The 14,630-nt window shown below is 49.4% G+C and overlaps 8 non-coding genes across 8 annotated transcripts; all 8 read right to left on the bottom strand.

Moving 5' to 3' along the window:
* Positions 1 to 72: 72 nt before the first annotated feature.
* On the bottom strand, positions 73 to 165 carry trnay-gua (transfer RNA tyrosine (anticodon GUA)). Its single transcript has 2 exons — positions 129 to 165; positions 73 to 108 (listed from the first exon to the last, which is right to left on the bottom strand). It is a non-coding gene; the product is annotated as a tRNA-Tyr (tRNA).
* Positions 166 to 2,405: 2,240 nt separating this feature from the next.
* On the bottom strand, positions 2,406 to 2,498 carry trnay-gua (transfer RNA tyrosine (anticodon GUA)). The gene is made up of 2 exons: positions 2,462 to 2,498; positions 2,406 to 2,441 (listed from the first exon to the last, which is right to left on the bottom strand). It is a non-coding gene; the product is annotated as a tRNA-Tyr (tRNA).
* Positions 2,499 to 4,738: 2,240 nt separating this feature from the next.
* Positions 4,739 to 4,831, bottom strand: trnay-gua (transfer RNA tyrosine (anticodon GUA)). The gene is made up of 2 exons: positions 4,795 to 4,831; positions 4,739 to 4,774 (listed from the first exon to the last, which is right to left on the bottom strand). It is a non-coding gene; the product is annotated as a tRNA-Tyr (tRNA).
* A 1,151-nt stretch (positions 4,832 to 5,982) lies between these two features.
* Positions 5,983 to 6,075, bottom strand: trnay-gua (transfer RNA tyrosine (anticodon GUA)). Its single transcript has 2 exons — positions 6,039 to 6,075; positions 5,983 to 6,018 (listed from the first exon to the last, which is right to left on the bottom strand). It is a non-coding gene; the product is annotated as a tRNA-Tyr (tRNA).
* A 1,165-nt stretch (positions 6,076 to 7,240) lies between these two features.
* Positions 7,241 to 7,333, bottom strand: trnay-gua (transfer RNA tyrosine (anticodon GUA)). Its single transcript has 2 exons — positions 7,297 to 7,333; positions 7,241 to 7,276 (listed from the first exon to the last, which is right to left on the bottom strand). It is a non-coding gene; the product is annotated as a tRNA-Tyr (tRNA).
* Positions 7,334 to 8,488: 1,155 nt separating this feature from the next.
* trnay-gua (transfer RNA tyrosine (anticodon GUA)) lies at positions 8,489 to 8,581 on the bottom strand. Its single transcript has 2 exons — positions 8,545 to 8,581; positions 8,489 to 8,524 (listed from the first exon to the last, which is right to left on the bottom strand). It is a non-coding gene; the product is annotated as a tRNA-Tyr (tRNA).
* Positions 8,582 to 10,821: 2,240 nt separating this feature from the next.
* Positions 10,822 to 10,914, bottom strand: trnay-gua (transfer RNA tyrosine (anticodon GUA)). Its single transcript has 2 exons — positions 10,878 to 10,914; positions 10,822 to 10,857 (listed from the first exon to the last, which is right to left on the bottom strand). It is a non-coding gene; the product is annotated as a tRNA-Tyr (tRNA).
* Positions 10,915 to 13,154: 2,240 nt separating this feature from the next.
* trnay-gua (transfer RNA tyrosine (anticodon GUA)) lies at positions 13,155 to 13,247 on the bottom strand. The gene is made up of 2 exons: positions 13,211 to 13,247; positions 13,155 to 13,190 (listed from the first exon to the last, which is right to left on the bottom strand). It is a non-coding gene; the product is annotated as a tRNA-Tyr (tRNA).
* Between the last annotated feature and the right edge of the window lie 1,383 nt (positions 13,248 to 14,630).

Below are 14,630 nucleotides of genomic sequence, written 5' to 3'. Positions count from 1 at the left end.
GCAACATGATGCATCATAAAGTGAAGAGAGCTGGTTTGAGTGAATTGCTGCTTAATCCAAAAGAACACCAGCTCCTTCGAGCCGGAATTGAACCAGCAACCTAAGGATAATCTTGCTGCATATTGCTACTACAGTCCTCTGCTCTACCAACTGAGCTATCAAAGGAAAGCTGCAAAGATGCTTCTGTGTGATGATTGTTTTCCCAGCGCATGTTGACGCATCTGGCCTCATGGAGTGGCCTGTGCGTCTTCAGTACCAGCCCATGCTGCAGCGCTGTGAGACTGTGAACCGCCAGCTACTCTTTACAGCCTGGAAAACGCGTGTGACTAACAATCACAAGAGTGTAGCTTTGACTTCTTATCAGGCTCGCACATTTTTTGCAAGCTGTGCATTATGAATTTAAAGACCTTGCAAGCTGCCCTACTTGGTCGTGCTGCCTGGCGGCTTGCATGGCAAATGCCTTCTTCGTGCAGCAGGCAGCGTATGTATCAGTCTGCTCAATCGAAGGTCCTGAGTTAAATGCTCAGAAAAGGAATCAGTGCTAAAAAGTCGTTCTTTTAGCTTCTTTCACTTCATATATCCACCTTTGCAAAAATCAAGAAGTCTTGCTTATGACATGGCAGAAAAAAGTTTGCTGTGCTTTGACCCATCTGGCGTGAACTCAGTGACACGTCAGACCACGTTTCTTTCTGGAGAATTGCCCTGAGCCAAAAGCAGAGTGGAGAATGCGGGCATCGATCCCGCTACCTCTCACATGCTAAGCGAGCGCTCTACCATTTGAACTAATTCCCCAGCAGCTTCTTGCAGGTTGCCCTCGTTTGCTTCTCAGTCGTCTTTTCGCACTCGTCTCCAAGCTGCTCCACGACCATCAGAGAAAACCTATTTGAGGACTAGCCCACTCCTTGTATCCAATCGACATTGCGGAGCAGCAGCGAGCGAGCAACAGCAGGACGCGAAGCCACAGTAATGAAGAAAGAAGCCGAGAAGAGCACGAGACCGCGAAAGGGAAGCGAGGTGACCGGCAAGTAGCGGCCGCCCTGTGTGTGAGGGAGCAGGCGAGAGCGCTGTCTGACTGATAGCCAACTTGTTTTGCCTGAAAGGGAGTGCTGAGTGCTTTGAAGTGTTGCTGCCCACGTCTGCGTGTTGCAGACTGACGCAATCCAAGATCCAGGATTACGTGCTGAGGGACGCACTTAAAATTGGTACAGTCGCCGCAAAGGCACGGTGGGGAAGGGCCACAGTTTAAAGGCCTTCTGCCACGGTAAACCCGGGGGCAGGAATCAGTACACAACTCCCCTCGGGCTGTACTTGCAACTTCTTTTTCGTGTACATGGAGCACCATGATCTGCAAACACCTATGTAGTGCCATGTACAATGTAAGGTCTGTTTCGTAATGCACGTTGAAAAGAAAAAAATGTAAACGTACCGTCACCCATTCCGTGTACTGTATAGTGACACATGTAATGTAATTTTGTTGAATGTACTACAAGGTATCCCGTATTGTACTTGATCTGAAAAGCAAGGAAATGTATAGAACGGAACTGCCGTCAGCACCCAAATGTAATGTATGGGATTGCTGACCGCAGCTAAACATACTGAACTGCTTTTGAATGTACTGTACAAATTCTTTTGGCTTCTCTCACCTCATATATCCATCTTTGCAAAAATCAAGAAGTCTTGCTTCTGACATGGCAGAAAATGGTTTGCTGGGCTTTGGCCCATCTGCCGTGAACTCAGTGAGTGACACGTGAGATCACGTTTCTTTCTGGAGAATTGCCCTGAGCCAAAAGCAGAGTGGAGAATGCGGGCATCGATCCCGCTACCTCTCACATGCGAAGCAAGCGCTCTACCATTTGAGCTAATTCCCCAGTAGCTTCTTGCAGTTGAGCCTCGTTTGCTTCTCAGTCGCCTTTTCGCACTCGTCTCCAAGCTGCTCCACGACCATCAGAGAAAACCTATTTGAGGATTGGCCCACTCCTTCAATGCATTGTATCCAATCGACATTGCGGAGCAGCATCGAGCGAGCAACAGCAGGACGGGAAGCCACAGTAACGAAGAAAGAAGCCGAGAAGAGCACGAGACCACGGAAGGGAAGCGAGGTGACCGGCAAGTAGCGGCCGCCCTGTGTGTGAGGGAGCAGGCGAGAGCGCTGTCTGACTGATAGCCAACTTGTTTTGCCTGAAAGGGAGTGCTGAGTGCTTTGAAGTGTTGCTGCTCAATGGCACTCTCTGCTGGTGAGCAGACACAAATGCTCAAGCATAACAGCTGTGTGAAGGTGGATGCAGAGTGCATTAAGGTTTGAGACGAGAAAAGTGGTGTCCTGCGTCTTCAGGGCAACATGATGCATCATAAAGTGAAGAGAGCTGGTTTGAGTGAATTGCTGCTTAATCCAAAAGAACACCAGCTCCTTCGAGCCGGAATTGAACCAGCAACCTAAGGATAATCTTGCTGCATATTGCTACTACAGTCCTCTGCTCTACCAACTGAGCTATCAAAGGAAAGCTGCAAAGATGCTTCTGTGTGATGATTGTTTTCCCAGCGCATGTTGACGCATCTGGCCTCATGGAGTGGCCTGTGCGTCTTCAGTACCAGCCCATGCTGCAGCGCTGTGAGACTGTGAACCGCCAGCTACTCTTTACAGCCTGGAAAACGCGTGTGACTAACAATCACAAGAGTGTAGCTTTGACTTCTTATCAGGCTCGCACATTTTTTGCAAGCTGTGCATTATGAATTTAAAGACCTTGCAAGCTGCCCTACTTGGTCGTGCTGCCTGGCGGCTTGCATGGCAAGTGCCTTCTTCGTGCAGCAGGCAGCGTATGTATCAGTCTGCTCAATCGAAGGTCCTGAGTTAAATGCTCAGAAAAGGAATCAATGCTAAAAAGTCGTTCTTTTAGCTTCTTTCACTTCATATATCCACCTTTGCAAAAATCAAGAAGTCTTGCTTATGACATGGCAGAAAAAAGTTTGCTGTGCTTTGACCCATCTGGCGTGAACTCAGTGACACGTGAGACCACGTTTCTTTCTGGAGAATTGCCCTGAGCCAAAAGCAGAGTGGAGAATGCGGGCATCGATCCCGCTACCTCTCACATGCTAAGCGAGCGCTCTACCATTTGAGCTAATTCCCCAGCAGCTTCTTGCACGTTGCCCTCGTTTGCTTCTCAGTCGCCTTTTCGCACTCGTCTCCAAGCTGCTCCACGACCATCAGAGAAAACCTATTTGAGGACTAGCCCACTCCTTGTATCCAATCGACATTGCGGAGCAGCAGCGAGCGAGCAACAGCAGGACGCGAAGCCACAGTAACGAAGAAAGAAGCCGAGAAGAGCACGAGACCGCGAAAGGGAAGCGAGGTGACCGGCAAGTAGCGGCCGCCCTGTGTGTGAGGGAGCAGGCGAGAGCGCTGTCTGACTGATAGCCAACTTGTTTTGCCTGAAAGGGAGTGCTGAGTGCTTTGAAGTGTTGCTGCCCACGTCTGCGTGTTGCAGACTGGCGCAATCCAAGATCCAGGATTACGTGCTGAGGGACGCACTTAAAACTGGTACTGTCGCCGCAAAGGCACGGTGGGGAAGGGCCACAGTTTAAAGACCTTCTGCCACGGTAAACCCGGGGGCAGGAATCAGTACACAACTCCCCTCGGGCTGTACTTGCAACTTCTTTTTCGTGTACATGGAGCACCATGATCTGCAAACACCTATGTAGTGCCATGTACAATGTAAGGTCTGTTTCGTAATGCACGTTGAAAAGAAAAAAATGTAAACGTACCGTCACCCATTCCGTGTACTGTATAGTGACACATGTAATGTAATTTTGTTGAATGTACTACAAGGTATCCCGTATTGTACTTGATCTGAAAAGCAAGGAAATGTATAGAACGGAACTGCCGTCAGCACCCAAATGTAATGTATGGGATTGCTGACCGCAGCTAAACATACTGAACTGCTTTTGAATGTACTGTACAAATTCTTTTGGCTTCTCTCACCTCATATATCCATCTTTGCAAAAATCAAGAAGTCTTGCTTCTGACATGGCAGAAAATGGTTTGCTGGGCTTTGGCCCATCTGCCGTGAACTCAGTGAGTGACACGTGAGATCACGTTTCTTTCTGGAGAATTGCCCTGAGCCAAAAGCAGAGTGGAGAATGCGGGCATCGATCCCGCTACCTCTCACATGCGAAGCAAGCGCTCTACCATTTGAGCTAATTCCCCAGTAGCTTCTTGCAGTTGAGCCTCGTTTGCTTCTCAGTCGCCTTTTCGCACTCGTCTCCAAGCTGCTCCACGACCATCAGAGAAAACCTATTTGAGGATTGGCCCACTCCTTCAATGCATTGTATCCAATCGACATTGCGGAGCAGCATCGAGCGAGCAACAACAGGACGGGAAGCCACAGTAACGAAGAAAGAAGCCGAGAAGAGCACGAGACCACGGAAGGGAAGCGAGGTGACCGGCAAGTAGCGGCCGCCCTGTGTGTGAGGGAGCAGGCGAGAGCGCTGTCTGACTGATAGCCAACTTGTTTTGCCTGAAAGGGAGTGCTGAGTGCTTTGAAGTGTTGCTGCTCAATGGCACTCTCTGCTGGTGAGCAGACACAAATGCTCAAGCATAACAGCTGTGTGAAGGTGGATGCAGAGTGCATTAAGGTTTGAGACGAGAAAAGTGGTGTCCTGCGTCTTCAGGGCAACATGATGCATCATAAAGTGAAGAGAGCTGGTTTGAGTGAATTGCTGCTTAATACAAAAGAACACCAGCTCCTTCGAGCCAGAATTGAACCAGCAACCTAAGGATAATCTTGCTGCATATTGCTACTACAGTCCTCTGCTCTCCCAACTGAGCTATCAAAGGAAAGCTGCAAAGATGCTTCTGTGTGATGATTGTTTTCCCAGCGCATGTTGACGCATCTGGCCTCATGGAGTGGCCTGTGCGTCTTCAGTACCAGCCCATGCTGCAGCGCTGTGAGACTGTGAACCGCCAGCTACTCTTTACAGCCTGGAAAACGCGTGTGACTAACAATCACAAGAGTGTAGCTTTGACTTCTTATCAGGCTCGCACATTTTTTGCAAGCTGTGCATTATGAATTTAAAGACCTTGCAAGCTGCCCTACTTGGTCGTGCTGCCTGGCGGCTTGCATGGCAAGTGCCTTCTTCGTGCAGCAGGCAGCGTATCAGTCTGCTCAATCGAAGGTCCTGAGTTAAATGCTCAGAAAAGGAATCAGTGCTAAAAAGTCGTTCTTTTAGCTTCTTTCACTTCATATATCCACCTTTGCAAAAATCAAGAAGTCTTGCTTATGACATGGCAGAAAAAAGTTTGCTGTGCTTTGACCCATCTGGCGTGAACTCAGTGACACGTGAGACCACGTTTCTTTCTGGAGAATTGCCCTGAGCCAAAAGCAGAGTGGAGAATGCGGGCATCGATCCCGCTACCTCTCACATGCTAAGCGAGCGCTCTACCATTTGAGCTAATTCCCCAGCAGCTTCTTGCAGGTTGCCCTCGTTTGCTTCTCAGTCGCCTTTTCGCACTCGTCTCCAAGCTGCTCCACGACCATCAGAGAAAACCTATTTGAGGACTAGCCCACTCCTTGTATCCAATCGACATTGCGGAGCAGCAGCGAGCGAGCAACAGCAGGACGCGAAGCCACAGTAACGAAGAAAGAAGCCGAGAAGAGCACGAGACCGCGAAAGGGAAGCGAGGTGACCGGCAAGTAGCGGCCGCCCTGTGTGTGAGGGAGCAGGCGAGAGCGCTGTCTGACTGATAGCCAACTTGTTTTGCCTGAAAGGGAGTGCTGAGTGCTTTGAAGTGTTGCTGCTCAATGGCACTCTCTGCTGGTGAGCAGACACAAATGCTCAAGCATAACAGCTGTGTGAAGGTGGATGCAGAGTGCATTAAGGTTTGAGACGAGAAAAGTGGTGTCCTGCGTCTTCAGGGCAACATGATGCATCATAAAGTGAAGAGAGCTGGTTTGAGTGAATTGCTGCTTAATCCAAAAGAACACCAGCTCCTTCGAGCCGGAATTGAACCAGCAACCTAAGGATAATAATGCTGCATATTGCTACTACAGTCCTCTGCTCTACCAACTGAGCTATCAAAGGAAAGCTGCAAAGATGCTTCTGTGTGATGATTGTTTTCCCAGCGCATGTTGACGCATCTGGCCTCATGGAGTGGCCTGTGCGTCTTCAGTACCAGCCCATGCTGCAGCGCTGTGAGACTGTGAACCGCCAGCTACTCTTTACAGCCTGGAAAACGCGTGTGACTAACAATCACAAGAGTGTAGCTTTGACTTCTTATCAGGCTCGCACATTTTTTGCAAGCTGTGCATTATGAATTTAAAGACCTTGCAAGCTGCCCTACTTGGTCGTGCTGCCTGGCGGCTTGCATGGCAAGTGCCTTCTTCGTGCAGCAGGCAGCGTATCAGTCTGCTCAATCGAAGGTCCTGAGTTAAATGCTCAGAAAAGGAATCAGTGCTAAAAAGTCGTTCTTTTAGCTTCTTTCACTTCATATATCCACCTTTGCAAAAATCAAGAAGTCTTGCTTATGACATGGCAGAAAAAAGTTTGCTGTGCTTTGACCCATCTGGCGTGAACTCAGTGACACGTGAGACCACGTTTCTTTCTGGAGAATTGCCCTGAGCCAAAAGCAGAGTGGAGAATGCAATGCGGGCATCGATCCCGCTACCTCTCACATGCTAAGCGAGCGCTCTACCATTTGAGCTAATTCCCCAGCAGCTTTTTGCAGGGTGCCCTCGTTTGCTTCTCAGTCGCCTTTTCGCACTCGTCTCCAAGCTGCTCCACGACCATCAGAGAAAACCTATTTGAGGATTGGCCCACTCCTTCAATGCATTGTATCCAATCGACATTGCGGAGCAGCATCGAGCGAGCAACAGCAGGACGGGAAGCCACAGTAACGAAGAAAGAAGCCGAGAAGAGCACGAGACCACGGAAGGGAAGCGAGGTGACCGGCAAGTAGCGGCCGCCCTGTGTGTGAGGGAGCAGGCGAGAGCGCTGTCTGACTGATAGCCAACTTGTTTTGCCTGAAAGGGAGTGCTGAGTGCTTTGAAGTGTTGCTGCTCAATGGCACTCTCTGCTGGTGAGCAGACACAAATGCTCAAGCATAACAGCTGTGTGAAGGTGGATGCAGAGTGCATTCAGGTTTGAGACGAGAAAAGTGGTGTCCTGCGTCTTCAGGGCAACATGATGCATCATAAAGTGAAGAGAGCTGGTTTGAGTGAATTGCTGCTTAATCCAAAAGAACACCAGCTCCTTCGAGCCGGAATTGAACCAGCAACCTAAGGATAATCTTGCTGCATATTGCTACTACAGTCCTCTGCTCTACCAACTGAGCTATCAAAGGAAAGCTGCAAAGATGCTTCTGTGTGATGATTGTTTTCCCAGCGCATGTTGACGCATCTGGCCTCATGGAGTGGCCTGTGCGTCTTCAGTACCAGCCCATGCTGCAGCGCTGTGAGACTGTGAACCGCCAGCTACTCTTTACAGCCTGGAAAACGCGTGTGACTAACAATCACAAGAGTGTAGCTTTGACTTCTTATCAGGCTCGCAGATTTTTTGCAAGCTGTGCATTATGAATTTAAAGACCTTGCAAGCTGCCCTACTTGGTCGTGCTGCCTGGCGGCTTGCATGGCAAGTGCCTTCTTCGTGCAGCAGGCAGCGTATGTATCAGTCTGCACAATCGAAGGTCCTGAGTTAAATGCTCAGAAAAGGAATCAGTGCTAAAAAGTCGTTCTTTTAGCTTCTTTCACTTCATATATCCACCTTTGCAAAAATCAAGAAGTCTTGCTTATGACATGGCAGAAAATGGTTTGCTGGGCTTTGACCCATCTGGCGTGAACTCAGTGACACGTGAGACCACGTTTCTTTCTGGAGAATTGCCCTGAGCCAAAAGCAGAGTGGAGAATGCGGGCATCGATCCCGCTACCTCTCACATGCTAAGCGAGCGCTCTACCATTTGAGCTAATTCCCCAGCAGCTTCTTGCAGGTTGCCCTCGTTTGCTTCTCAGTCGCCTTTTCGCACTCGTCTCCAAGCTGCTCCACGACCATCAGAGAAAACCTATTTGAGGACTAGCCCACTCCTTGTATCCAATCGACATTGCGGAGCAGCAGCGAGCGAGCAACAGCAGGACGCGAAGCCACAGTAACGAAGAAAGAAGCCGAGAAGAGCACGAGACCGCGAAAGGGAAGCGAGGTGACCGGCAAGTAGCGGCCGCCCTGTGTGTGAGGGAGCAGGCGAGAGCGCTGTCTGACTGATAGCCAACTTGTTTTGCCTGAAAGGGAGTGCTGAGTGCTTTGAAGTGTTGCTGCTCAATGGCACTCTCTGCTGGTGAGCAGACACAAATGCTCAAGCATAACAGCTGTGTGAAGGTGGATGCAGAGTGCATTAAGGTTTGAGACGAGAAAAGTGGTGTCCTGCGTCTTCAGGGCAACATGATGCATCATAAAGTGAAGAGAGCTGGTTTGAGTGAATTGCTGCTTAATCCAAAAGAACACCAGCTTCTTCGAGCCGGAATTGAACCAGCAACCTAAGGATGATCTTGCTGCATATTGCTACTACAGTCCTCTGCTCTACCAACTGAGCTATCAAAGGAAAGCTGCAAAGATGCTTCTGTGTGATGATTGTTTTCCCAGCGCATGTTGACGCATCTGGCCTCATGGAGTGGCCTGTGCGTCTTCAGTACCAGCCCATGCTGCAGCGCTGTGAGACTGTGACCCGCCAGCTACTCTTTACAGCCTGGAAAACGCGTGTGACTAACAATCACAAGAGTGTAGCTTTGACTTCTTGTCAGGCTCGCAGATTTTTTGCAAGCTGTGCATTATGAATTTAAAGACCTTGCAAGCTGCCCTACTTGGTCGTGCTGCCTGGCGGCTTGCATGGCAAATGCCTTCTTCGTGCAGCAGGCAGCGTATGTATCAGTCTGCTCAATCGAAGGTCCTGAGTTAAATGCTCAGAAAAGGAATCAGTGCTAAAAAGTCGTTCTTTTAGCTTCTTTCACTTCATATATCCACCTTTGCAAAAATCAAGAAGTCTTGCTTATGACATGGCAGAAAAAAGTTTGCTGTGCTTTGACCCATCTGGCGTGAACTCAGTGACACGTCAGACCACGTTTCTTTCTGGAGAATTGCCCTGAGCCAAAAGCAGAGTGGAGAATGCGGGCATCGATCCCGCTACCTCTCACATGCTAAGCGAGCGCTCTACCATTTGAGCTAATTCCCCAGCAGCTTCTTGCAGGTTGCCCTCGTTTGCTTCTCAGTCGCCTTTTCGCACTCGTCTCCAAGCTGCTCCACGACCATCAGAGAAAACCTATTTGAGGACTAGCCCACTCCTTGTATCCAATCGACATTGCGGAGCAGCAGCGAGCGAGCAACAGCAGGACGCGAAGCCACAGTAACGAAGAAAGAAGCCGAGAAGAGCACGAGACCGCGAAAGGGAAGCGAGGTGACCGGCAAGTAGCGGCCGCCCTGTGTGTGAGGGAGCAGGCGAGAGCGCTGTCTGACTGATAGCCAACTTGTTTTGCCTGAAAGGGAGTGCTGAGTGCTTTGAAGTGTTGCTGCCCACGTCTGCGTGTTGCAGACTGACGCAATCCAAGATCCAGGATTACGTGCTGAGGGACGCACTTAAAATTGGTACAGTCGCCGCAAAGGCACGGTGGGGAAGGGCCACAGTTTAAAGGCCTTCTGCCACGGTAAACCCGGGGGCAGGAATCAGTACACAACTCCCCTCGGGCTGTACTTGCAACTTCTTTTTCGTGTACATGGAGCACCATGATCTGCAAACACCTATGTAGTGCCATGTACAATGTAAGGTCTGTTTCGTAATGCACGTTGAAAAGAAAAAAATGTAAACGTACCGTCACCCATTCCGTGTACTGTATAGTGACACATGTAATGTAATTTTGTTGAATGTACTACAAGGTATCCCGTATTGTACTTGATCTGAAAAGCAAGGAAATGTATAGAACGGAACTGCCGTCAGCACCCAAATGTAATGTATGGGATTGCTGACCGCAGCTAAACATACTGAACTGCTTTTGAATGTACTGTACAAATTCTTTTGGCTTCTCTCACCTCATATATCCATCTTTGCAAAAATCAAGAAGTCTTGCTTCTGACATGGCAGAAAATGGTTTGCTGGGCTTTGGCCCATCTGCCGTGAACTCAGTGAGTGACACGTGAGATCACGTTTCTTTCTGGAGAATTGCCCTGAGCCAAAAGCAGAGTGGAGAATGCGGGCATCGATCTCGCTACCTCTCACATGCGAAGCAAGCGCTCTACCATTTGAGCTAATTCCCCAGTAGCTTCTTGCAGTTGAGCCTCGTTTGCTTCTCAGTCGCCTTTTCGCACTCGTCTCCAAGCTGCTCCACGACCATCAGAGAAAACCTATTTGAGGATTGGCCCACTCCTTCAATGCATTGTATCCAATCGACATTGCGGAGCAGCATCGAGCGAGCAACAACAGGACGGGAAGCCACAGTAACGAAGAAAGAAGCCGAGAAGAGCACGAGACCACGGAAGGGAAGCGAGGTGACCGGCAAGTAGCGGCCGCCCTGTGTGTGAGGGAGCAGGCGAGAGCGCTGTCTGACTGATAGCCAACTTGTTTTGCCTGAAAGGGAGTGCTGAGTGCTTTGAAGTGTTGCTGCTCAATGGCACTCTCTGCTGGTGAGCAGACACAAATGCTCAAGCATAACAGCTGTGTGAAGGTGGATGCAGAGTGCATTAAGGTTTGAGACGAGAAAAGTGGTGTCCTGCGTCTTCAGGGCAACATGATGCATCATAAAGTGAAGAGAGCTGGTTTGAGTGAATTGCTGCTTAATCCAAAAGAACACCAGCTTCTTCGAGCCGGAATTGAACCAGCAACCTAAGGATAATCTTGCTGCATATTGCTACTACAGTCCTCTGCTCTACCAACTGAGCTATCAAAGGAAAGCTGCAAAGGAGGTTCTGTGTGATGATTGTTTTCCCAGCGCATGTTGACGCATCTGGCCTCATGGAGTGGCCTGTGCGTCTTCAGTACCAGCCCATGCTGCAGCGCTGTGAGACTGTGACCCGCCAGCTACTCTTTACAGCCTGGAAAACGCGTGTGACTAACAATCACAAGAGTGTAGCTTTGACTTCTTGTCAGGCTCGCAGATTTTTTGCAAGCTGTGCATTATGAATTTAAAGACCTTGCAAGCTGCCCTACTTGGTCGTGCTGCCTGGCGGCTTGCATGGCAAATGCCTTCTTCGTGCAGCAGGCAGCGTATGTATCAGTCTGCTCAATCGAAGGTCCTGAGTTCAATGCTCAGAAAAGGAATCAGTGCTAAAAAGTCGTTCTTTTAGCTTCTTTCACTTCATATATCCACCTTTGCAAAAATCAAGAAGTCTTGCTTATGACATGGCAGAAAAAAGTTTGCTGTGCTTTGACCCATCTGGCGTGAACTCAGTGACACGTGAGACCACGTTTCTTTCTGGAGAATTGCCCTGAGCCAAAAGCAGAGTGGAGAATGCGGGCATCGATCCCGCTACCTCTCACATGCTAAGCGAGCGCTCTACCATTTGAGCTAATTCCCCAGCAGCTTCTTGCAGGTTGCCCTCGTTTGCTTCTCAGTCGCCTTTTCGCACTCGTCTCCAAGCTGCTCCACGACCATCAGAGAAAACCTATTTGAGGACTAGCCCACTCCTTGTATCCAATCGACATTGCGGAGCAGCAGCGAGCGAGCAACAGCAGGACGCGAAGCCACAGTAACGAAGAAAGAAGCCGAGAAGAGCACGAGACCGCGAAAGGGAAGCGAGGTGACCGGCAAGTAGCGGCCGCCCTGTGTGTGAGGGAGCAGGCGACAGCGCTGTCTGACTGATAGCCAACTTGTTTTGCCTGAAAGGGAGTGCTGAGTGCTTTGAAGTGTTGCTGCCCACGTCTGCGTGTTGCAGACTGACGCAATCCAAGATCCAGGATTACGTGCTGAGGGACGCACTTAAAATTGGTACAGTCGCCGCAAAGGCACGGTGGGGAAGGGCCACAGTTTAAAGGCCTTCTGCCACGGTAAACCCGGGGGCAGGAATCAGTACACAACTCCCCTCGGGCTGTACTTGCAACTTCTTTTTCGTGTACATGGAGCACCATGATCTGCAAACACCTATGTAGTGCCATGTACAATGTAAGGTCTGTTTCGTAATGCACGTTGAAAAGAAAAAAATGTAAACGTACCGTCACCCATTCCGTGTACTGTATAGTGACACATGTAATGTAATTTTGTTGAATGTACTACAAGGTATCCCGTATTGTACTTGATCTGAAAAGCAAGGAAATGTATAGAACGGAACTGCCGTCAGCACCCAAATGTAATGTATGGGATTGCTGACCGCAGCTAAACATACTGAACTGCTTTTGAATGTACTGTACAAATTCTTTTGGCTTCTCTCACCTCATATATCCATCTTTGCAAAAATCAAGAAGTCTTGCTTCTGACATGGCAGAAAATGGTTTGCTGGGCTTTGGCCCATCTGCCGTGAACTCAGTGAGTGACACGTGAGATCACGTTTCTTTCTGGAGAATTGCCCTGAGCCAAAAGCAGAGTGGAGAATGCGGGCATCGATCCCGCTACCTCTCACATGCGAAGCAAGCGCTCTACCATTTGAGCTAATTCCCCAGTAGCTTCTTGCAGTTGAGCCTCGTTTGCTTCTCAGTCGCCTTTTCGCACTCGTCTCCAAGCTGCTCCACGACCATCAGAGAAAACCTATTTGAGGATTGGCCCACTCCTTCAATGCATTGTATCCAATCGACATTACGGAGCAGCATCGAGCGAGCAACAGCAGGACGGGAAGCCACAGTAACGAAGAAAGAAGCCGAGAAGAGCACGAGACCACGGAAGGGAAGCGAGGTGACCGGCAAGTAGCGGCCGCCCTGTGTGTGAGGGAGCAGGCAAGAGCGCTGTCTGACTGATAGCCAACTTGTTTTGCCTGAAAGGGAGTGCTGAGTGCTTTGAAGTGTTGCTGCTCAATGGCACTCTCTGCTGGTGAGCAGACACAAATGCTCAAGCATAACAGCTGTGTGAAGGTGGATGCAGAGTGCATTAAGGTTTGAGACGAGAAAAGTGGTGTCCTGCGTCTTCAGGGCAACATGATGCATCATAAAGTGAAGAGAGCTGGTTTGAGTGAATTGCTGCTTAATCCAAAAGAACACCAGCTCCTTCGAGCCGGAATTGAACCAGCAACCTAAGGATAATCTTGCTGCATATTGCTACTACAGTCCTCTGCTCTACCAACTGAGCTATCAAAGGAAAGCTGCAAAGATGCTTCTGTGTGATGATTGTTTTCCCAGCGCATGTTGACGCATCTGGCCTCATGGAGTGGCCTGTGCGTCTTCAGTACCAGCCCATGCTGCAGCGCTGTGAGACTGTGAACCGCCAGCTACTCTTTACAGCCTGGAAAACGCGTGTGACTAACAATCACAAGAGTGTAGCTTTGACTTCTTATCAGGCTCGCACATTTTTTGCAAGCTGTGCATTATGAATTTAAAGACCTTGCAAGCTGCCCTACTTGGTCGTGCTGCCTGGCGGCTTGCATGGCAAATGCCTTCTTCGTGCAGCAGGCAGCGTATGTATCAGTCTGCTCAATCGAAGGTCCTGAGTTAAATGCTCAGAAAAGGAATCAGTGCTAAAAAGTCGTTCTTTTAGCTTCTTTCACTTCATATATCCACCTTTGCAAAAATCAAGAAGTCTTGCTTATGACATGGCAGAAAAAAGTTTGCTGTGCTTTGACCCATCTGGCGTGAACTCAGTGACACGTCAGACCACGTTTCTTTCTGGAGAATTGCCCTGAGCCAAAAGCAGAGTGGAGAATGCGGGCATCGATCCCGCTACCTCTCACATGCTAAGCGAGCGCTCTACCATTTGAACTAATTCCCCAGCAGCTTCTTGCAGGTTGCCCTCGTTTGCTTCTCAGTCGTCTTTTCGCACTCGTCTCCAAGCTGCTCCACGACCATCAGAGAAAACCTATTTGAGGACTAGCCCACTCCTTGTATCCAATCGACATTGCGGAGCAGCAGCGAGCGAGCAACAGCAGGACGCGAAGCCACAGTAATGAAGAAAGAAGCCGAGAAGAGCACGAGACCGCGAAAGGGAAGCGAGGTGACCGGCAAGTAGCGGCCGCCCTGTGTGTGAGGGAGCAGGCGAGAGCGCTGTCTGACTGATAGCCAACTTGTTTTGCCTGAAAGGGAGTGCTGAGTGCTTTGAAGTGTTGCTGCCCACGTCTGCGTGTTGCAGACTGACGCAATCCAAGATCCAGGATTACGTGCTGAGGGACGCACTTAAAATTGGTACAGTCGCCGCAAAGGCACGGTGGGGAAGGGCCACAGTTTAAAGGCCTTCTGCCACGGTAAACCCGGGGGCAGGAATCAGTACACAACTCCCCTCGGGCTGTACTTGCAACTTCTTTTTCGTGTACATGGAGCACCATGATCTGCAAACACCTATGTAGTGCCATGTACAATGTAAGGTCTGTTTCGTAATGCACGTTGAAAAGAAAAAAATGTAAACGTACCGTCACCCATTCCGTGTACTGTATAGTGACACATGTAATGTAATTTTGTTGAATGTACTACAAGGTATCCCGTATTGTACTTGATCTGAAAAGCAAGGAAATGTATAGAACGGAACTGCCGT

This window comes from Pristiophorus japonicus, unplaced genomic scaffold (assembly GCF_044704955.1).
Source record: "Pristiophorus japonicus isolate sPriJap1 unplaced genomic scaffold, sPriJap1.hap1 HAP1_SCAFFOLD_429, whole genome shotgun sequence".
In the NCBI taxonomy this organism is placed as follows: Eukaryota; Metazoa; Chordata; class Chondrichthyes; family Pristiophoridae; genus Pristiophorus; species Pristiophorus japonicus.
The sequence above is the reverse complement of the archived record's forward strand: the minus strand, read 5'-3'. Positions and strand labels throughout refer to the sequence as shown.